At 64.4% G+C, this 22,720-nt stretch overlaps 1 protein-coding gene across 1 annotated transcript in view; it reads left to right on the top strand.

Moving 5' to 3' along the window:
- Positions 1-22,720, top strand: part of GSE1 (Gse1 coiled-coil protein) — a 355,030-nt gene that overhangs the window by 126,599 nt on the left and 205,711 nt on the right. Inside the window, exon 2 of the mRNA XM_029926338.1 lies at positions 2,106-2,286. The gene's annotated coding sequence lies outside the window, so the exon portion shown is untranslated. The remainder of the gene's footprint in view (positions 1-2,105; positions 2,287-22,720) is intronic.

Below are 22,720 nucleotides of genomic sequence, written 5' to 3'. Positions count from 1 at the left end.
TGCCTGGGTTCAAATCCCGATGCCTCCAATTATGGGTAGGAGCCCGGGTCATTCTTCATGCCTCTGTGTTCTGGTTTGTGACAGAGCTGTTGGGAGGATTAAGTGTGACACATAGGGGCTCAGTATCGCCCTGAGCCACCCTGACCCCTACCCCACCCCGTACCCTACATGTACGCCCTCCAAGGGTGGCCCCGGGCTGCCTTCCCCCGGCAGGACCCTGGTCCCCAGGCTCCTGGAGGAGAAGCAGGAGATGGGCTCTCTCCTCTCTCCCTTCCAGGGGCCAGAGCCAGGACCCCCTCGGCCCCCCTCCAGCCCACCCCAGGGGCTTTCACGAACGCTGCCTATTTTGAGCACCACACAGAGCGTCCCCAGGTGGCCGGATAAGCCGTCGGGTGACTCATGGCGGCTGCAGCAGCTGACGCCGCACAGTTTCCCAAGAGGACGAGGCCAGGATTGCAAGAGCAGCTAAAACCAGACAAACGGGGGTGTGTGGGCGGCTGTGGGGTCCCTGCCGAGCTGATGGGTCCCCGGCCCCTGAGCAAGCGAGCGAAAGAAGCCTGCTGGACCGGGGTGCCGCCTCCCCCTGGCTCCAGCCGAGGCCGCCAGCACGCCCGTGGGACTTGCGGGGGCTGTGGTCGGGGCCGTGTCACCATATGGACGCCATAAATTAAAGCGTGCCCGGAAACACACGGTAAACGAATCCGCCCTCGCAGGGAGGGCTGGCGGGGCCCCGGCTCACCCGGGAATTCTGGGCCATCCATCTCTCTTAGGGCACTTTGGTTTTATGGCTCTAATCCCCACAACAACTGGGCCAACACGGAGCTGCTCTGTGACAGCCGTGCGGCCCCGGAGCTCATAGTCGGGGAGTGGGGGGTCGCCCGTGGCAGGGCCCGGCCCCCAGGTAGCTGCCAGCGATCGGGGCAGGGCCTGGCTCATCGCGGTTAGAGGTGTGAAGCCCTATCGATTGGGCTGACCCCGCCTCAGAATCTAGCGGCTCTGTGACCTCAGGCTCCTTCCGCCCCTCTCTGAGCCTCAGTTTCCCCAGATGTGGGAAGAGGATGAGGTAACCTGGATCTCCGAGTCCTAGAGACAGAGAGTAGAATGGTGGGTGTCAGAGGGTCTGGAGACGGAGCACGCCGGGTATGAGGTTTCTAGTTGGGTGAGAAAGTTCTGGAAATGGGTTGAGGTGACAGTTCTATGTGAGGAATGCACTTAATGCCACCAAGTAGTACACTTAAAAATGGTCAAGATGGTAAATTTTATGTTATGTATATTTTACCACAATAAAAAAAAAAATACAGGGTACCTGGGCGGCTCCGTGGTTAAGTGTCCAAATCTTGATTTAGGCTCAGGTCATGATCTCACCGTTCGCAAGTTCGAGTCCCCCGTCAGGGTCTGTGCTGATCGCTGGGAACCTGCTTGGGATTCTTTTTTTATCTTTGCCCCTCCCCCACTCACGCTTTCTCTCTCTCAAAATAAATAAATAAACTTAAAAAAAGAAAACAAGGGGTGCCTGGGTGGTTCAGTCAGTTGGGTGTCTGACTTCAGCTCAGGTCTTGATCTCATGGTCGTGGGGTTGAGTCCCGCGTCGGGCTCTGTGCTGACAGCTCGGAGCCTGGAGCTGCTTCAGATTCTGTGTCTCCCTCTCTCTCTGCCCCTCCCCTGCTCACTCTCTGTACCTCAAAAATTAAAAGAACGTCAAACAATTTAAAAACAGAAAACACAGGGTGGGGGATGGGGTGACACCCTGCAGTGAACTGAAGATTAGCGGAGTTAATCCTTACGGTTATAATTAGCTGCAGGTAATTATTGCCAACTTCTGTGGGGGAGCTGGGGGGCCTTGGGGAGCGATGGGGCTAGCAGGTGGCACCCCGGTGCCCCGCCTGGTGGCCTCGGGCAGGGTTCACTGGGCAAGGGAAGACCTTCACACTGGTTTTGCTGGGGACCAGCCCTGTGCTGCTCTGAGCCAGCCCGGCTGAGTCCTTGATGGCAAAGCCAGGCCGTCGTGGAGGGAGGTGTGGGGTCTAGCAGCTGGGGGGCCCACCCACTGGGCATCTCTGGGCAAGTGTGGCCAGGACTCACCATGTCCCCTCCTGTCCTTCCAGGTCCCCTCTGCATCTCTGGACACATCGACAGCCATCCACCCCCCAGCCAGGGAGCCTGGGCCCCGGCCAGGCGCCCCCGCGGAGAGCACGCCCAGAGGCCCCAGGACAGCCCAGGAGCCGGGGCCCAGCCGCTGTCAGCCGAGCGGCCTGGACGGGGCCGGAGCGGACCTCGCAGGCACAGGTAGGCCCCAGCTTCCCCCGTCGCTGGTGCTGGTGTGGCCCGTGCCACCCTCGGCAGGGAGGGCGGCCCCCAGCCCTGAGACGGAGCACGGACCTCGGCGCCGCGGTCCCCGCGTTCTCTGGGAGAGCCCGAGTCGGAGTCTCCCTTACTTGAGCTTGGAGTTTCTCCTGCACACGCGCCAGGGATTGAATCAAATTGTGGTTTAATCAGAATGCCTGCCTCCGGACACCCTGGTCCGGGATATTCACAGACGGGCTCTGCTCGCTGTATTTATTGTCTGTAATTCCCCTGTATTCACCGGACATGTTTATACCAACGCAGTGGGTCGCCGGAAGCCCTGCCCACCTGTGCCAAGGCTCGCCCTCCACCTGGAGGCTCCCGCGCCCCCTCCCCCCAACCACCCGCTCCCGTCTCTTTCCGGCACACCTGTGTTTGTCCAAACGGAGATTACCTACCTTTCCTGGCGGTTCCGGCCGCGCGTCGGCTGGGTCCCCTCCCCAGGCACCTCGGGTCTATCTGTGTGGTGGTGGCCCAGGGTTGCTCCGACGTCCCCCGTGCGACCCCGTGCGCGCACGCTCTCCGCCAGTGACGCGGGCTGGTTTCTGGGCTTGTCCGGCGTGGATGCGCCGGGGCCTGGCACACACCCGCTGGGCAGAGGGGCCGGGGCACGTGGTGGGGGCACAGGACGCGCGCTGAGGCCGTGGTGCCCATCGCTCCCACCGCGCCCGCCTCCGAGAACCCGTGGCCCGCCCATCGCGGCACTTTCCCAGAGGACTGTCCCTCCCTGGGTGCCGGGCCTGTGAGTGCCGAGTCCAGAGGCCTTCCCCGCGGGGCGGCCAGCAGATCGGAGGTGGGCCGTCTTCGTGGATGTGGGTGTGGGGGCGCCTGCGTTCTTCTCTGGGGAGGGTCCTGGAGGAGCCCCTTGGGCCGCGTTTCTGTGCACAGGACCCCTCAGAGGGGCCCCTGCCCGTGTCCTGCCAGCACTGCCCAGACAGGACTGAATCCTGAGACCCCGTGGCAGCGCCCAGTGTGAGACCCAGCGGAAAGCGCCCGTTAGGGGCCAGCCCTGCGAGGAGCTGGGGTGGCGGACGTGGGTGGCGGGGGCATCGCCTCCAAGACAGCTCCGGTGCCCACCCCTCTCTCTCTGTGAGGTGCTCCTGGCCAGGGACACCTCCAGATGGCCGGGGGCTCAGAGGCCACGCAGCCCTCTGAGGGACTCCCAGCCCCTGGCGGATGGGCAGGAGGGCGGTGGGCGTGGCCATGCAGGTGGTGGGCGGGATGCTATTTGGGGAGCCACGCCCCCTGGCCCCCGGGGCACTCAGAGCCCTGGACAGGTGTCTTCTCCTGCTCTGTGCCTCCTCCTCCTGCTCTGAGAAATGGGAACGAAGGCTAATGGGGGGGGGGGCCTGGCTTACAGGGCAGGCGTGGGTATCAACTGTGACGGAGGCGCGTTCAGTGCAGGTCCGGCCCCGAGTGCCAGCGCGTGCTGGCTGGTGACGCCGCCGCCGCCGTTGTGATTTGGGATTCCCAGTCACCTGGCCGCGCCTCTTCCAGGAAGTGCGGAGCATCCTCGGGGCTGCTCTCCTGCCCCGCCCCCTCCATCCCAACCCCGTCTCAGCTCTGGGTGACATACGCAAAACTTGACCCTTGGGGACCTGCCCCGCCCCGCCCCCCACGGCACACACAAGGCCCAGGCCATGGCCCCGGGGCTGCCTGGGGCAGGGCAGGGGCCCAAGGCCCTCGTCTGCCAGCTGCTCCCGTCAGGCTGCAGCCCTGCCCGGAGGGGGGGTGGGCAGCTTCACAGCCGGAGACCTGCCAGGAGTGCCATCCCTGAGCCGTCTCCTCCCCGGGAGGCCACTGAGGCTGCTCAGAAACGTGACGGTGACTAATGGTTTATTACACACCTGCCACCTCTCATTGGGCGCGCAGGCACAGCCCCCGGGGCCAGCTGTGCGCTGCCAGCTGGATGGCGGCAGGCACACGGATCCGGGGGCAGGGGCGTGCAGGCACAGACCCAGCCCCGCAGATGCAGCGCACACGGGCACGTCCATACAGATCCAGGCGCGCACAAGGCCCTGGGCTTCTCTTACTCTTACACATCACAGACACACACACACACACACACACACACACACACACACACACACACACACACACACACACACACACACACACACCCTTTCCTGCGGCGTCCTCTCTCCAGAGCTCTGAAGCCCTGGCAGCAGCCCTGGGGCCAGGTGGCTGGGCTGAGTGCCCCCAGGGACACGGTGGCCATCCCGCTCTGTCCTCTCCAAGAGGCGGGCGCGCATGCTTCCGGGCACCCACCCAGGATGTGGCCTCTGCTGACTGTGGGAGTCTAGCTCTGAGGTGGCAGGGCACATGGGGACCTCAGGCCAAGATGCCCCGGCAGGCAGGCCCCCACCTGGACCGACCAGAGGTCGCCAGCGGGTGGGGGAAGGGCACGACCGAAACCCGGCCACGAGGCAGCCTCCCTCGTAGGGTGACAAGCCCCCAGGCTGAGCTCTGGCCGACTTTCCTGAGCCCGTAGGGCCAGGCTGTGCTGTCCGCGTGTGGCATAAACTCCAGTGAGAGGCCACTCATGGTTCAGCTGGGAACAGGCATTCTGCAACAATTATCTTTGTGCAGCAGTGGCCTCCTTGGGAGAGAAGCAGCACCATCTGCTAATAAGCGAGGGTGTGGCTCGGCGTCCAGGACTCAGGTCCAGGTTTCCACGTCAGTGCTGCGGGTCCCAGCCTTGGAGGCCTGGCAAGGTTCAGAATCTTCCCAAAGCTTAGCTGCCCGCACTGGGAGGCAGTGTGGTGACAGTGCAATCTTCCCGTAGCATGATGGTGGTGGGATGAGTCGTGAGGAGAGCCAGGGTTTGCCATGCAAGGCTGCGCAGGTTGTGCACTGCACAACTCCAGGGTGTGTCTCTGTGAATGTGCTCCCTGTGTGGGCATCACATGCAGCCCCGTCGTACAGCTAAGCAGTGGCCCTTACTTGTGCCGCACGGGCCCTGGGTGTCCTTTCTGAGCTGTGGAACGGCTTCTAAAGTAGCTAACAGTATCTTTATTAATGGGGATAGAGGCAGTCGCAGACCCCTCTAATGGGGCTGCAGTGGGGTCGCAGGAGACGATCAACTCTCCAGTGACAGCCATGTTCCCGGGGCTCTTCTCTTTCTCACTTGCCATGTTGGGGGGCTGGGCCCTGTTGGAGGGGGGTCTCCGGGTTCCTTCTGCCCCCAGAGCTACTGTTCTCTGATCCAGAGAGCCTCTACTCTCACTACTCTGCACTCTGGGGGACCCCAGTTCGTGGGGCCGTGGCAGGCGGCCCAAGGCTGCAGGGGGAGGAGACAGCGAGCCGCCCCGCTGGCCTCCCTTCACCTGCTCTCATCAACCACCAGGGCGGCGGTGTATCTTAGAAGAGGTCTGTCCTGCTTAGTTCCTGCCGCCACTGTTAACAGACGACACCGACTTGGGGACTTCGGGCAACATGTGTTTAGTCTCACAGTTCGGGAGGCCAGGGGGCCAGCGTGGGTCTCCCTGGTCCAGATGCAAGGTGCGGGCAGGGCTGCGCCCCCAGGAGGCTCCAGGGGAGAATCCTTCTCCTGCCCTTTCCAGCTTCCGGAAGCTGGTGCGTATTCCGCGGCCCCTCCTCTGTCTGCGCAGCCAGAGCCGGCCCTGTCCTGCTTCTCCCGGCACAGCTCTGCCGCCTCCTTCCCCTGTGAGGACCTTGTGGCTCCGTGAGGCCCCGCCTGGGCACCCCGGGGTGCTCTCCGGCTCCTTCCCCTTTGCCGTGTGAGGGACGGCGGGGGCGGGTTCACAGGCTCCAGGAACGAGGACATGGACGGCCTTCAGGGCCATTGTTCCGCCGATCGCAAAGTCACTTGTACAACTGTCAGGACAAGCCTGACTCCAGGTGCTACTCCAGATAACTCTGAGCCCATTGTGGTTCCTGGCTGGGGGGCCCCGGGTCCCGGGTTCCCTCTCGCCTGTGGCTCTGCGATCTCTTGGCTCCTGGCGTGCCCTGACTCCATCACTGGCAGGCACGAGGAAGAGAACGCATAGGACTCCCCCACCTTGGCCTTGAGGTGACCCCGTCATTTCTGTCGGCCGGAACCAGTTCCCTCCACACCCAGGTGGAAAGGGGGCGGTAACAACAGTCCCCTGTGGGGGCGGGGGGGGGGCGATGCTGGGCTCTGGCCTTGGTGTTCCAGCCGGACACCCTCCCCTGGTCCCTGTGCACATGGGGGCAGGGCTGGGAGTCCTCAGGCCCTTGCAGGTGCAGGGATGGGGAGCCCGGCCCCTCGGCAGCCAGCCGGAGGTGCGTCTGACCCTCCGGGGCTCCTGGGGGGCTGCGGCTTCACCTGGAGTTCCTCTGGCCGCCTCCTCCACTCCCTGCACCCCAGTCTTCTCATCCTCTCCCTCGTCGTTGGGGACTCTGTGCTAGAAAGCTCTTGCACACATATCCTTAGCGCCTTTTCTGCTCCCAAGAAGCCACCTAAGACAGCATGTGTCCTGGGACCGTCCTGCTCAGCCTTGCAAACAGCAGGAAAATGCACGCACACCTCTGCGCCCCTGTCTCTCCGCTCCCCCCACCACCCCGTCCCCTCGCCCCAGGGACTCTGCTGGGGCTCACCCAGCTCTCCCGGGAAGGATGCTCCCAGGAGCTGTGCTCCTTGGGCCCCGCGCCGAGTTCCTGCAGTCGGGAGCCGAGGGGAATATAGCAGCGTTCCGTCCCCTCCCCCCCAGGCTCCTGGTCTCCAAGCACAAATCCTGCCCAAGCCCCTCCCAGCCTGTGGTACCGCAGACGGGCTCCCTGTCCCCCGGCCCCCCCCACCCCTGTGCGTGCTCGCTCCTGGCTCACACAGTCCCTGCAGGGCCCTGCTGGCCACCTGAAGTCCTGGCCCCACTAAGGCTTTTGTCTCTTTGTTGGGCAAATGGGGCTCCCGGCCTGGGGCCTCCAGGGCCAGAAGGGGAGGGCCTCGGCTTGGGTACTTGGCTCCAGCGAGAAGTGCTCGGCAGGAGCGGGTGAGGGGGCCCAGGGGCCGGCGCGGCCGCCACTCCTGCCAGCTCTGTCTGTCCGCCCGTGGGCTCCCGCCTCTGTCCCTCCCCTCACGTGGCTCCAGCCAAGCTGGGATCCAAAGTCTGCTTTCTCCACGACAAGGCGCGTGTTTATTTTCTCGGGAGTTCAAGCCTGCAAGTCGGGGCAGGAGGGCGAGAAAGCCGGCGGCCTTGAGCGGCCCTTGACGGGGGTCCATGTCTCCCAAGGGGCATCCCTGAACCATCGCAGGGATCACCCCGCGGGCCTGCAGGCCCTTGTCCCCGTTACCCTGCGGCCCTCAGCCAGTCCCTGGGCCGTCTCCGGGGTCCGTCTGGCAGACTTCCGTCTTCCCGAAATAAGAAAGAGAGTTTCACTTGCGCGGGTTAATACACCGAGGCACCGCGTTGTCTGAAAGCCGATTCGTAACGGCACGGAGACGGGACACCTCTCTGGCCCCCGCCGGGCCGCCGCCGCCGTGAGGGCCTGTGTCCCTGAGCCCCGGTTTCTTTCCAAGTGAGTTTGTCAGAGGCTCCCAGACGGAGGGGAAGAGGCGAGCTGAGTGGCCGAACTCGCTGCTCCGGGGGCTCCGGTGGGCACGGCCGCCCCTCCAGCCTTCCTGCACCCACGGCCCCCGTGGCCCCCCCTGCCGTGGCCTCCTCCCCGCCTCCCCGCCGACCGGGTGCAAGCTCAGAAGTGGGTGCCCCGCCACCACGTAGGCTAACTTGGCTCCAAGAGCGCCAAGTCCAAGCCTTGCCGTGCCTACACCAACTCGCACCCGTGACCTGATTTAGACCAGAAACCATCTGAAAATGGGGCATCTGTCCCAGCAGACCTGTGCTTGTGTCTTCAGCACAATGGCAGGTCTACGCTGTCATTTACGTGTGTGCATTTGTTCCCAGATATTTGTTGAGGGCCCACAATGTGCCAGAGACCATGTTAGGCAAAACGTGTGATGCCAGGGGGCGTTAGGTGCCGTGAGGAAGAGTAGGGCAGGGGACCCGGGGAGCTGAGAGCTGCGACGTGAGGCCGGGCAGACAGAAGGGCTTGTTGGGCAGAGAGCTCCAGGCCACAGGAAGAGCACGTGCAAAGGTCCTGGGGCAGGGGCCACATCTTACTGTCTTTTGCTCTCCTGAAACTTCGACGTTTGGGGAGCAAATACAAGTTTTTAAGTCAGCTGGTGCTGGGGAAGCAGACAGGGGGAGGTAGAGAGAAAATGTGACTCGTGGACACACAGGGCCATACGTCTCCTCAGTCTTCCTGGATGGGGGGCTGATGTTCCAAGCAGGGTCTCACTCCATTCCAGAACCGTTCTTCCCTCTCAGGGTCCTGCTGTCAGCCGTAAAATTCTATGGGGCGCCTGGGCAGGGGGTCAGTAGGTTAGGCGTCGGCTCAGATCATGATCTCATGGTTCATGAGTTTGAGCCCTGCGTCGGGCTCTGTTTTGTCACCTTGCAGCAGGGAGGTCGGAGGTATGGGCAGGCTGCTTCCTTCTGGAAGCTCCAGGGGCCCGTGGCTCCCTCATCCGTCCTGCCGGCGGCCCGACACACCTGTGCTTCCCTCTACGAAGACACTCGTGTCCGCGTGGGCCCCTCGGTCATCCAGCGCCCTCTGTCTATTTCAAAGCACTTCATTAACCTTTTGCCAAGTGACGTGACACGTTGACAGGTTCCAGGGATTAGAATGCGCCCGTCTTTGGGGGGCCATTCTTTGACCCCCACGGCAGGCCCTGTGGCCGCACTGAGCTGGCCACGAGCAGCCCATGGGGTGCAGGGCGTGAGCTCTCGGCTGGAGAACGTGGCAGGCTGGCGGGGACCTCGGCGGCTGGCGGGGCGGCGCTGACTCTCCACCAGGCACCCCCGTGGGCGCTTAGCCGGGACGGCCCCTCGGGCTTCGTGGCCACGCCCCAGGGGGACCTGAAAGGGCCTGGGTCAACCCCAGCAGGTGCGCTGGGGGTCTCCCTGGGCCAGTTTCCTCCTCTGGAACACGAGGGTGGGGACACGACCTTTCTCTCGGGGCTGTTGCCAAGAAGGTGACCTGAGTTCCTAACCTCCGCCGTTAGAATGGGGACTGGGGACCCGCGGGGGGTCCTCACACCGCCCTGGCTGCCTGCAGGGGCCTGGATTCTCACCCATTCCAGCGTGGCCTCAGTCCAGTGTGGGGTTTTCCCAGGACGTGGCACAGCGAAGCCCTAGAGATGGGGCTGAAGGCACAGCCCTGCGCAGCCCCCTCGCCCCTGCCCTGCTGCCCACCCCAGGTGTGGGGCAGGGGATTGGCCCCAGAGACCCAGGCAAGGCTCTGCCTCTCGGTCGCCTCCTGCTGCCACGCCCTGGAAGCAGCCGCCAGGCCCACCTTCAGGTGCCCTGGGTGTCCCCCTGGGCCCCGCCTGCACCAGCAGGTGACTGAGCCGTGGTCTCCACCCCAGCAGGCGCCCGGCTCTTCTGTACCCACAGGCGCCAAGACGGGCTCTGCCAAGGGGCAGGATGGCAGAGAAAGTGAACCTTGGCAGAGCGGAGAGGAGGACACCCCCAGAGCTGAGACTCCAGGGACACCAGCCCTGCTACTTCCTTCCTTCCACTTATGAGACTCCCCTGTCTCCCAGGGGCCGTCTGCCCTGGGCGCAGAGACAACGCCCTGCGGCAGGTGACTTCCTGCCCTGCCCCCCCCCCCGGCCGCCCTGGGACTCTCCTCAGAGTCCCCCTCCCCAGGGACCCCTGCCTCTGCTTCTCCACAGCCTTCCTCCCCGCCAGGGCGGGACCCTCCGTGGCTGCAGCACTGTCCCCATGTCCCCTTCCCCGTCACAACCCTCCGCGGGGCCCTGCCAAGGCCTCATGTCCCCAGTCTAGGGCACCAGGCCCGCACCCTTTCCTTCGGCCTGGGCCGTGCGGTCCGTGGCCCCAGTCTCCTGGACGCCTGCCCTTGGCTTCCTGACCCGGGATGCAACCACACGAAAGGCAGCTCGTGCCGCACCCCGCGGGGACCTGGCGCGTAGTAGGTGCTCAGAATCGATGCTGAGTGATGGTGTGCATGAGCCTGGGCGACCTCGGTGGGCAGTGTGACCCCCTGTGGGATCCGGGGTCTTCTCTGCCTCCAGGACGAAGCAGTAAGTCCCCCAAACGGGTTGGAGACTTGAGGAAGGACAGAGATCAGACGGGACGCTCTTCCTTCTGTGTCTCAGGTTCCAGGTCCCTTCTCTGTGCACCTCGTCTGTGCGGCAGGAGGGACCATAGCAGCCGGCATGTAGAGAGCACCTACTGTATACCAAGGCGGCCTACCGCATGTGGCAGGTGTCAGTTGACAGAATCCTCACCCCGTGCTGTGAGGCGGCGCTGTTCTTCACACCGCCCCCCCTTCCAGATGACAAGACTAAGACGGGGGGGGGGGGGGAGGTCAGAGGATCCGTTGGCCACGGCCGTGGCCTGTCTGCTGAGGCGTGTGGCGCTGAGCTTGCGTCCTGAGCCACCGTGCAGGACAGGCTGTCTCCTCGATTACAGGCAGTCCACCCTCCGCTGGGAGATTGGCCCCTAAATTTGGAGGAGTCCAGAAGGTTCTCCAGAATCGATTCAGGGCCTTGGCTGGGCGGACAGTGGGAGTGGCTTTCCTGGGTGGGCAGTGGGCGTGGCTTTCTGGACACCAGGTCTTCTGTTGGGCTGAGCACAGCCCTAGTCCCACGGGGCAGGCAGGGGCCAGAAGGGGCTGTGGGAATGGGCTGGGCAGTGGGGCACCGTGTCCACCCCCGGGCCGCGGGGCATCAGAGCCACAGAGCTAAACACTAGCCTGGGTCCTGGATGGGGCAGGCGGTGTCTCCCTTCCTCCCTGCGCAGCTCAGACCCACTTCTTCCAGGAAGCCTTCCGGGATTGCTCCCTGCTCGGACCCTCCCTTTTCCTCCGTCATATTCCCTCAGCTCCAGGGTGGGAAGGAACTTACTTGGCTTCAGCTAGGCCTAAACCAGGGCACGTTTGAAAGCCGAGGAGGCGATATTATTTATTACGTGGGTGGTAGGGGAGGACAGGGCTGTGACCTGGGCAAACCAGGACGTGTATTTTCAGACAGAAGAGACGAAAATGGGAAGGGGGAGGAGGGAAAGGAACGACCGAAAGGCACAGGCTCTCGGGTCGGCTACGGTCTAAAGGAGTCTCAGTTTCCTTTTCTGCGGAGAGGGTTGCGGGAGGAGTGAGGGGGCTGAGCTCCTAGCACACGGTCGGTAATAGTGTCATTGTCTCTGGGGCGTGTCCTGTCTCCACCTGCGTCCCTCCAGCTCCGGCCTGGTGCCGGGGGCGGGGGGGGGTGTCTCTTGTGGGCTTTCTGCTGCCGCCTAGAAGAGGCTCTGCAAACAGGAGGTGCTCAGCAAACCTTTCTAGGATGGACGGGTGGGTAGTAGAGGATGGGCAGGTTGGGGACGCTTGACTGATGAAGAACGGACGGTCTCTCCTCCCAGGAAGCCTGGGGCGGTGTGACCGTGCCTTTGGGCACCCCACCGCCAGGGCGGGGCCAGGCTCTTCTGTGCCTCCACCAGGAGCCGCAGGCCCGGGCCTCCCGCCCAGCCTCCAGGCTCCATCGGTCAGTGGGCTCCAGGCCGGCGGCTCACTGCCTTGTCATCCGGCCGTGTGTGCGTCTGTGTGCATGTGTGATTCGGAGTGCACACGCGTGTGTGTGTGTGTGTGTGTGTGTGCATGCGCGCTCCCCGCAGGCAAGGGGGCCCCGTGGCCTCGGGCCGAGGGAAGGAGCAGCAGACCGGCCGGCGGTCCCTGGAGGGTGTGAGGCCCGGGATGTGACACCGTCTGACCTGCTGGTTTGGGGCGGAGGGACCTCGGGCACGCCCCCCTCCCTACACCTGGTCTGACCAGTGGACCTCTGGCCCTGGCTAGCCCAGGCTCGAATCCCGGCCCTGGCACTTCGAGCCACCTGCCCTCTGGGCCACTTCCTGGCGTGAACCCCACCGGTGGGGGCTGTGCAGGGGGAGGGGCCAGGGCATGAGGCCCTCAGGACAGCCCAGCCTGACCGTGCGAACGGTCAGCTCCCTGATTGTCACTGTCCCCCGTCTTTGCCATTGTCTAGAAGCATTTGAGTCATGTGACCTCCTGTGCCACCCACAGCCCCCTCCTCCAGGTGGGGAGAAACGCAGGAAACTCAATACCCTGCCCAGGGCCTGGGGTGGGGACAGGCTGCAAGGTGGGACACAGCTCCCTTATCTGGAACAGAGTAGGTGCTCAGAAACGGCTGGAAAACATCCTGGGGGCAGCTCCTGGCCTCTGCCCCTCTCTCCCCCTCACCCAATGGGGTACAGGAAGGGAAGGAGCGTTTATTAAGCACCAGCTGCATGGGAAAGGAGCACCTATTAAGCACCAACGTGTGCCAGCTTCCAAGCCATTAGCCCTGTTTGTAGATCAGGAAATAGTCTCACTGATCTGGGAGGGTGGCCTTGGGCGGATGCAGGGCCCAGGACCAGCCCAGCAAGTCTGAAGCAGAAATTTCCACCAGGAGATGTGCACCTGCCCTCTACACCCTGGGGGAACCCAGTGCTGCTCTGACCCCTCCCCGATGCCAGAGCCCCAAACCCCCTGCAGCTTCTCTCCGCGCCCCCTGCCCCCGCACGGCCTCGGGAACCAGACCACGTGGGCAGACATGTGCCAGCCTCAGTCCCCCATCCACAAAGCGGGGATAACCGGGGATCACTCCTTCCTCGGGGCTGGGAAGTCTGCCTGGCGCTCGGTGCCTGCTGCCAAGTAGGCTCTGGTGACCCTGGGCCACCTTGAGCGCTGCCCTGTGGCCCTGCCCTTCGGCCACCACCCAGGGGCCGGCCTGGGACGAGCTTGGTGACTGGGTGGGCTGCGCTGGCCGCCTTGAGGCTCCCTAATGGCAGGTTTGGGCACAGACAGAGTCTGTGGCCTAGTGGTGTGGGATGGCAGTTTTCCTCCCCCCGCCGCGCCCCTCCCTGCCCGCCCGCCCGCCGTGTGGTCCGCGGGGGACACGTGAGCACAGCCTGGCCCGGCTCTCAGAGCTGTGGGAGGCGGGCTGTCACCGCAGGAGCCAGGAGCTGGAGGGAAGCCCAGAACTGGAGGACGGGCAGAGGGTGTCGGCGCCTTCACCCCTCAGCACCAGCCCTGCCAAGCCGCAGGTGCTCCCCCCGCCCCCGCCCTGGCTCGAGGTGGGAGTGGGAGTCCACTGGGGCAGGGCTGGGGCTGGGCAGGCGGGGAGCTCTGCGAGGGGGCATACAGGACAGCAAAGAGGGGGTCTTTTGGTGGAGAGAGCTGCCCTGCTCCATCCTGGGGAACAGCGCATGTCCAGGGGTCTGCGGGTGGATCTGGAAACCACCATCACGGGGGCGTGGGGCCCGCTCGGTTTCCCCACGGGGCAGGTTGTGCACTGTGCAATCTCAGGGGGCCGTGTGCAATGGCCCAGGGCGTCCTTCCCGACTTCTCCACTGACCACGTCGTGATTTTCGGTTCTGAAAATCCCCTCACCGTTGACTGCAAGCCTGGAATGTGGGCAGGGATGGCGTGTGTGAGGGCTCATGGGGGACGGGCACGTGTGGCGGGCTGCACACGGTGCGAGGGCTCGGGGCGTGACCACCTCAGGCTTCCGTGCGTCAGGCTCCGCGGGCGCCGTGCCTCCCTGCTCCCCACCCCATGCCCTCCTTGCCAAGATGTGAAGCCTTCACTGAGGACCCACCTATGGCCTGTGGGCCCCACACGGCCTGGGGAGGGAGACGCCAGATGCAGCCTCTCCCGGCTGTGTGACCTTGAGCAAACTGCCTAACCTCTCTATGCTTTAGTTTTCTTCTCTGAAGAGTGGAGGTGATCGACTACATCTTGGGTCATGGGCAGAGGAGGTGAGAGGGCGACGGGAGGCACTTGCGGCAGGGACAGAAGGTAGAAAGTGCCGATCATGCCTCACTGCACGTGTCCTGGGCGGACCTTGCAGCCCTGTTCTCGCCTGACGCTTGGAGGTCCGGGCAGGCGGGCGGGCGGGGGCTGGCGGCAGGCTTGGCGTGGGGTAAGGCCTGGGTTCACAGGTGCCTGTGGGTCGTAGGGGGAGGCCTCGCCCTCTTGCTCCCCGGGAGCTGGGGGAGAGGTGTCCCCGCCCCGCCATGGTGCAGAATATGCTAGAACAGGGAAGCACAGCCTCTGTGGTGGCTGCTGAGTCTTATCTCGGGCCTCCCGCAGACAGCCCTGTCCCCAGGAAGGGGCTTATCAGCCTGCCCGTCTGCACCCCAGTGGGCTTGGGGACACATGCGGTCCAGTGCGTTTTCCTGGGAACGGCACCCCACCCCCCGCCACTGCCGGTGCCAGCGGTCAGGGCCGGGAGGGGAGGGAGGCCTGTGGGGGGGTGCGTCCACTTGACCCTGACACAGCTCCTTCCTCCGTGGTGGGGTGGGAGCCGCCCAGGGAGGGCCAGGCTTCCAGACCCTTCTCAGAGCCCATGCTGCCCGGCCCGGGCCCTCAGCACCCGATGCGCAGCCGTGGGTCACTCAGGCCGTGTCAGGGGTGGCCTCCCGGGGGCAGCGGGCGTGGGAGGCTGGAAGCCAGAGCGGGGGGAAGGCAGCCTGGCCTCCGTGACCCCCTGCCGGGGGCCAGCTCTGTGTGTGAAGTTCACTGCCCAGGAAGGGCCCTGGGGTCCCCGCTTCGCACGGGCTCGCCCTGCCGCCCCCCCCCCCCCGCCCGATGCTGGGGGCTGTGCACAGCTCTTCGTCCAGCTGAGAGACCACGACACTGAGGCCTGGGCGAATCTCGGTGCCCCGTGGGCCCTGCACGCCCTGGTCTCTGCCTCCCCCACACCTCGCCCCTGCTGTGGCTGCCCCGCAGGGAGCCTGGGGCCCCGCTTCCTTCCCTGAGGTCTGCAGGTGAGATCACACTCTGTGGGCTTCCCATCCACCTCTTCTTCTCAAAATGTATTTGTTTTCGAAAGAGAAAGTGCCAGCAGGGCAGGGGCCGAGGGAGAGGGAGACACAGAATCCGAAGCGGCTCCAGGCTCAGACCTGAGCTGAAGTCGAGCCCTGAGCCGACAGAGCTGCCCCGCCGCCCCTCCCATGCACGTCTTCTGAAGCGTCCACTCCCCATGCCACCGGCCTGTCCTGCGCACAGGCCACCACCCACCGTGCGCCTGGCAGATTTTCCGGTTCACGGTCAGCTGCCCTGGCAGCACAGCGCCAAGAGCGGGCGCCGGCGTCTGCTCCTGCTCCCAGCGCCCAGCGCACAGTAGGCCCTCAATAAATATTTGCTGAATGAACGGAGGGGTGGATCGGCAGCATAGGAAAACTTAGAGAAGCCTCACACCTTTCCTCTAGTGACTGTCGCCGCCCCCCCCCCCCCGCCCCGCTCCTGGAGGGATCTGCTAGGTGCTCCCAGCACATAGTAGGTGTGTCCGAGCATCGGTTTCCTCCCCCTTCCCCATGGCGAGCCTCTGGCCAGTCTCCTGGGCCTCTGGTTCTCATGGGCCCTGCCAAGCACAGAACCAGGTACCCAGTCCGGCAGGCATCTCCCACCGGCCAGCTCGGCCCGAGAGGCCTGGAGCCCCCTCTCTGGGGGGCTGGCAGACGCCGGCAGGAGGGAGCCTGGAACCCCTCCCCTGGGCATGTGCTCCCTCAGCGGAGCCCCAAGGCCACGGCCCAGGAGGTGAGGGAAGCAAGTCGCTGTGGGCATCCTCTGCTCCTGCCCCCTGGACGTAAGACCTTGGCAGGGTCCAGGGCATGGCCGTCGAGAGGGTGCTGGTGCACCGGCCTTCCTGCATTCTGGCAGCACGCAGTGGGTATGGACACACAGCTGAGGCAGTCCGGGAGGGCTTCCTGAAGGAAGAGAGATGGAGCTGGGAATTGCAGGATTCCAAGATGCAAAGGAGGCTGGTTAAGGTCTAGGAGACAGAGACAATTCTAGGGTGGGAGGGGGTGGTGCCCCAGGGCCTCATGTAAATTGTGGACATGCTGGACGCCCCTTCGACACCCCCCGTTTGCACCAGGATCAACCACAAGTTTCTGCAGATGAGGAGACTGAAACCTGGAGAGGGTCAAGGTCACAAGCCAGATAGAGGTGGGGGCGAGGTGAGGTGAGGGATGCCCCTCCCCACCCAGTTGCCCCCGCCTCCTGGCCACACCCCCTGGGGGCCACCACCCCCACCCCCCAACTCCGGGGCCCTCCGTCTGGATCCTGGACATTTGCTCTGTGCACCGTGCTACATGGTTGCGATTTGAAATCCTGACATAAACGCACTGAACAAATTGGCTCCATTCGGTGTGGCCCCGGATCTAATTAGATACAATTAATACTCCCTAGGGGGTCTGTGTCGCCGGCCCCTGATCCATCATCCAGCTCAGAAACCAGCCCACTGCGCCGCCTCCGCCGTTCCCGGGTGGGGAGGACGCCTGCTCCGTTCTTTGCATTTTCTGGGGGGGACCCGTGCCTTTCCGAGCGGGTGTGGGCACCGTCTGGTTTTCTGGTAACGTCTTTGCAACGTGTATTAAGTTAACCGTTTGGTATCGAGATGAAACGGGACCCACACAAAACCAGCTGGTCACAGGACGCCGTCCAGGGGCGCTTCGTAAACACGGGGTTGTGCGAACACCCGTGTATCCAGCTCAGAACCGCTTTTCCCGCCGTGAAAGGAGGCCCGCTCCCCACTTAGCCGCATCCCCCGCTGCCCCCGCCCCGGCCCCGGCGAGCACGGCCCCGCTCCCCGCCTCTGGGGCCCCGTGTTGTCTGGACGTTTCGTATAACCAGCGTCTCCCACCTGTGACCTTCCGTGAGCGGCCTCTTCTCCAAGCGCGTTTCAGGTTCTTCCCGTGTAGCGTGATCAGCGCTCCAGTCCTTTCCACGACTGAGGAATGTTCCGGTGTGCGGATAGACCACGTGTTCTGTGTTCATTTTGCCGCTAGCGGACACGCGGGCCATCTCCACCTTAGGCGCTTGTGAAACCGCTGCCGTGAATAGGCACATGCAGGTTTGACTTTCGACACCCGTCTTCAGTGCTGTGGCTGTGCCCCAAGGAGTCAGGTCCGCTAGTCGAGGCTTCAATTTAATTTGAATTAATAAACTCGTAGAGAGCTCTTACTGGGTGCTGATTTACTCTTCAGACATCCCTACGAGGGTGATGGGAGGAGCCCCGTCTTTCAGATGAGGACACTGAGGCCTGGCAGTTAGACAGGACATGAACAAGGCGGCCGCACCACGGCGGCCGTCGCTAATGTGGAGCTGAGGCCAGCAGCTCGGACGGTGCCTCGCGTCTCAGAGTCTCCGGGCCCAGAATACAGGCCTGGGGCCACAGGGACTCGCGACCGCCCTGCAGGCGGCCGTCGGGCAAACCTGAGGCCAGTGTCTCTGTCTGTAAAGAGAAATACCTATGCACAGTAAGCTGCCGACGGGTCCCTCTCGGGGCCTGGGGGCGCCTCGCCCACCTGGGGGCCGGCCCGTGCAGGGCTGGCTGGGCCCCCCCCCCCCACAGCCCTCCCCCGAGGCCCCGGAGTAGAGGCCAGCAGGGTGGGCTCTGCCCTCCCCAGCTCCACACTGCTTTCCAGGGCGCCCTCCCCTCTGGGCAGGCGGGGCCGGAGGGCAGATTGAGCACTGCACAATCAATCACGCAGCCGGCCTGGCCACTGCCCCTCGCCCTCCCTCGGCATGCGGTTATCTCCCGCCACACACCCGGGGGCACAGGCGGCTCCAAGGGCTTGTCTGCCGGCCTGTTGCTCCCTCCCCGGGTCCCAGAGTCGGCCCTTATCTTGGCGTCCCTGGCCCTTCCTTTACCCAAGAGCCCTGGCCTGAGCTGGATGGGGGCCGGCCCCGGGAGCCTTGTGTTTGAGAGGACACACGGGCACCCCTCTGTCCCCCTCCGTCCCCCTGTGGCCCTGACTGCTGGGCTCTGGGGGGGCGGGAAGGACAGTCACAGGGCACAAGGGGTGGCGTGGGTGTAGCCACAGATGCAGAGCAGGTCAGCGTGCTTCCGGGGACCGGAAACCTCCAGGCAAGGCCCCCTTCCCGCCATCAGCCCGCGGGTGTCACTCGCCGCCGCCACCGCAGTCTCGCGGGCCCCGCGGGGGCGCACAGGGCGCGCCGCCCGGGTGCACGTCCTCGCTCTCGCGCGGACGCCCACGCACCCGCTGTCCCAGGCGTCTCTGTGACACACGCCCCTCCCAGGCCAGCCTGGTGACCGCAGGTTTCCTCAGAAGCTGCCCACAGCTGACTCTTCGTGCCTGTGGGGGTCCGTCTTCCGGGGGAGGGGAGGGGAGAGAGGGGAGCGGGAGCCAGGAGGTGTGGCAGCGGGGATTGAGGGCGGGGCTGGGATGAGAGGCAGCTGCCATTGGGGTGCCCTGGTGGGGTTGGGGCTCAGGTCTTGATCTCACGGTTCGTGGGTTCAAGCCCCCGTTGGGCTCTGTGCTGACAGCTCAGAGCCTGGAGCTGCTTAGGATTCTGTCTCCCTCTCTCTGTCCCTCCCCTGCTCGCGCTCGGTCTCTCTCAAAAATAAGTCTGCCATTAAAGAGAACCCCCTTCCCACCAAGAGCAGAAAGGCACCCCGGCTGGATGGGAGGCCCGTGTGCTCTTCCCCGTAGAGCCCGGGGTCAGAGTGAACAGTGGGTCTCCAGGTCCCAGGACTGTGCCCATGGCCCAGATGCGGGTCTCCTCAGTCCGTGCCCGTTCCCGCAGGACTTGCCAGCCACCCCAACTCTGGCTCAGATTCGGGTCTTGCTTTTCCCCTCAGTGGACACCGACCCCCCCCACTCTGGCTCCGGGAGCCTTCCTTTTCCCAAGCAGCTTTCCGGGGCCACCCTCCCCCTCCCCAGAACTCACAGCCTCCAGAGCCCCGTCTGCGCCTTCCCTTCATGGGGCGGGGATGTGCCCGTGAGGACTGCCCCGCCCGGGCCCCCTGACCCGGACCCCAGAGCCCCCTCTGAGAGAAGAGGAGTAGGCCTCAGGCTGGCTGCGTCCCCTGCCCCCGGCCCCGTGCGGACGTGGTGGTGGCCGGGCGGCCTCCATCCGGCCAGGGCCAGGCGCGGCGGCGCGGTGATGTGGCTGAGACGCAGGGGCACTGGCTTCCCTCCCAGCTCTGCTGTGTACTTGCCGTGTGACCTCAGAGCCTCTCTGGGCCTCTCTGAGCTCTGGTTGCCACGCCTGGGAAGGGGAGCCGGCGCCAGCCCCAGTCCGCGGCCTCACCGGGAAGGTCACGTGAGCGCTGGTCCGTGGCGGGTCTGCCCGGAGGAGCCGCTGAACACACGGTCTCGAATATGATCACGAGGAAAGATGCCGGGTACCTGTCCCTCGTCCCTGGGGACTCTCCCGCTCACTTCTCGTACAAGCTGGGACCTGTGCCCACGGGGGGCCAAGAGCTCACAGCCGGGCGTGCCGGCGGAATGTTCTGGATGCTGGCCTTCAGGGACTTGATGCGCTCTGGCTAATGAAGCCCAGGCAGGGCCTCCTGAGGAGACGCGCAACGGAGGGGCCGGGCGGCTTGAAGTCGCCCCGCAGGGGTGGGGCCAGGAGGGACACAGACAAGGCCCATCCAAGTTGAATTTTTTAAAATTTATTTTAAAAAATGTTTTTATGTTCTTTATTTCTGAGAGACAGAGAGAGACAGCGTGAGCAGAGGAGGGGCAGAGAGAGAGGGAGACACAGAATCTGATGCAGCTCCGGGCTCTGAGCTGTCAGCACAGAGCCTGACGTGGGGCTTGAACCCACGAACCGTGAGATCATAACCTGAGCCGAAGTCAGATGCTCAACCGACTGAGCCACCCAGGCGCCCCCCCGACTTGTATTTTCCTGCATCTGGGGCGGGGTTTCTCTGGCTAGTGGTGGGGTGACCGTGGCGGGGGGGGGGTGACCCACCCTCAGATTGGGCCTGCCATGCCCCTGGCTGTGCCCCGAGCCTCTGCTCAGCCAGATGTTTCTAGACCCGCTCCCTCTCATGAAGGCCCCCCAGGCTCCCTGCCACCAGACCTGCACCTTCGGTGGGTGTTTGGGGCGGGGGCTCCCTGGGGGTGGGGGGGGGTCGGGCAGGAGGCCGGGAGCAGGTGTCTCCCAGCCGCAAGGAATCAGGGCCCCCTGGGAGATATGTGCCCCCCACCCCCGCCTTCCTGCCCCTGGCGGCCGGCTCCTTCTTAGGTCCCTGGGGAGCGAGGCAGGCGGTAGGGTGGAGACCCGGCGCTCTGGCGGAGGTCTGGCCGCCCCGCGGAGGGTGGGGGGTTCTGCAGGCCGCCCAGGGTCGGGCTGCCCGCTGATGGATGGTAATGAGACCCGGGGAGTCTGATGAAGTTCATTTTTCACCTGTGCGTGTTTTCACCTCCCCGCTCTCCCAAGGCAGCCGGCCATCCATCCTGAGGCCCTGCAGAGGCCTCGGCGGTAATGGGGTCATAGATCACTCCCTTGTGGAGACGGAGCTGGACAGGGGAGCTGAGCCATCACAGATGACCGCCGGTGACCCCTGGGCAGAACGCACTGGCTCCGGACGGGGCCTGTGCGGGCCTCAGCTTGGGCGACAGTCAGGGTCGGCTTGCGTCCGTGAGGGGGGCCCCGCAGAGGGGAGCCTACGTCTTCCTGATGGGGGGGGCTCCTGGGCCCAGGGCGGCGCCTGTCTAGGGTTCCCAGGGTCTGGGTGACAGCTGCCCCTTTGGTCTCTATCAGGTCAGGGTTGACAGGTGTCTGCTCAGAGCCCGCCCCCACCCGCCACCTGGCTGAAATACGGGCGACCGCAGACGGCAGCTGCAGTCCCTTCCATGTCACCTCGCCCCGGGAGCTCAGCACTGTGGCCCTGTGACTGCAGCAGGTGCCCAGGCCGCCCGCGTGGATGGCCCCTCCCCCTGCCCCAGAACCAGAAAGGGCAGCAGATCCTAAAGGCACAGAAGCCTCCTCCCGCCCGGACAGTCTCCTGCCCAACCCTTACTTTCGGTGCAAATGGCAAGTCCCGTCATTCTCTGTGGCCTCAGTTTCCCCGTATGCAGAATGGGACAATAACCCGGTTTTGTGGCCATGAAATTAGGTGGCGTGCGGCGTGCTCCCAGTGGCACTGGGCACCCGGCACTCTGCACGTGGGCTCTGGTGCTGTTGGCGGCAGCAGTGTCACCGCTTCGAGGCATAGGCTTGGATCCCGGCTGTGTGATCTTCCCGGAAATTCTTACCCTCTGGGCCTCAGTGTCTCCATCTATAAGATGGTGACGAGGGGATTGAATGGGCTGATTCATGAAAAGCCTTGGAAGAGAGACTTCACGGAGCTCAATGCCCAGAAGGGTTAGCTCCCCCATTGGGGTGCTCCTTCCAGAACCTTCTTCTGGGGTTCTCATTAACAGACTCCACCCCAGTGGTGTGTTGGGAAAGAAGAGGGGCCCAGAGCGATATTCCTGGAACCTGCGCCTCGGCTGGGTGGGCTTTGGGAGGCGCCCCCCCTCCCCACGGCCACCCCTACCGAGCCGGGTTTCCAGAAACGGGCGCCCAAGGGCTGGAATGATTGGCCCTCCGTCTGTCTTTGTTCCAAGCCCCGCTGGCTGGGCACCCCCCTCACTGCAGGAGCCCAGGTGGGGTGAGCCTAAAAACCCTCCCCCCACCCCTGCGGCGGGCAGGGGGTGCTCCCGGCCTCCTGCAGGACGGTGAGAGCTGGGTGCACCGGGTGAGCTCAGAACCAGGACCCCGCTGGAGGGGGAGAAGGGAGGGGCTGCTGGTCAGTAGGCCTGCAGCGATAGGGCGTCTGTGTGGGGAAACTGAGGCACAGAAGCTTCCGGGGCCCTCCAGGGGCCACGCCCCCCTGGGTTCTCACCAGGCTGAGTAGGGGGTGCTCTGAGACCACCTGAGGACCACAGGGAGCCGTGTGCGATGGCCCCCTACCGTCTGACAACTGGGGTCCTTCATGTCGGCTTCCTGGTCCAGGCCTGAGAGGGGCGTGAGCTCCCCCCAGCACCTGGGGTTCAGCCTCCAGGCCCTGCCTGATTCCCACGGCATCCAGCTCCCCGGAGTCGCCCCTTCACAGCATCTGGCTCCTCACCACTGACCTCCTGTGGCCCAGTCTCTGCTGCTCCTGCCGAGGGGCCTGTACACTCAACTCGGAAAAGGCCTGCAATTCCCTTTCCCCGGAAGTTTTGCGTGACTGGTTCCTTCTGCCCTTCAGGCTTCAGCGCAAATGTCACCTCCTCCGTGAGGCCCTTCTGGATTGCCTTCCCCAGGGCTCACTCCCTCTCTGATCACCTTGATTTGCTTTCTTTCTCATACGAGGCGCTAATGACCCCCAGTTCACTTGTCGATTTCCTCTTTTTTGAAAAAATCCTTTTTAAAAAAAAATCCACCTTCTTGGCGAGAACACGGCTGTGGTGAGAGCTGGCCCGTCCCTCTGTTCACTGGTGTGGCCCCCGCACATGCGATGGTACCTGGTAGGCACACAGTAGGTGCTCAGTAAACACTGGCTGCACACACGGGTGGATGGAAGGGT

Source organism: Suricata suricatta, chromosome 16, assembly GCF_006229205.1.
Source record: "Suricata suricatta isolate VVHF042 chromosome 16, meerkat_22Aug2017_6uvM2_HiC, whole genome shotgun sequence".
Lineage (NCBI taxonomy): Eukaryota > Metazoa > Chordata > Mammalia > Carnivora > Herpestidae > Suricata > Suricata suricatta.
Note: the sequence above shows the minus strand (reverse complement) of the source record. Positions and strands in the feature narration are given on the sequence as shown.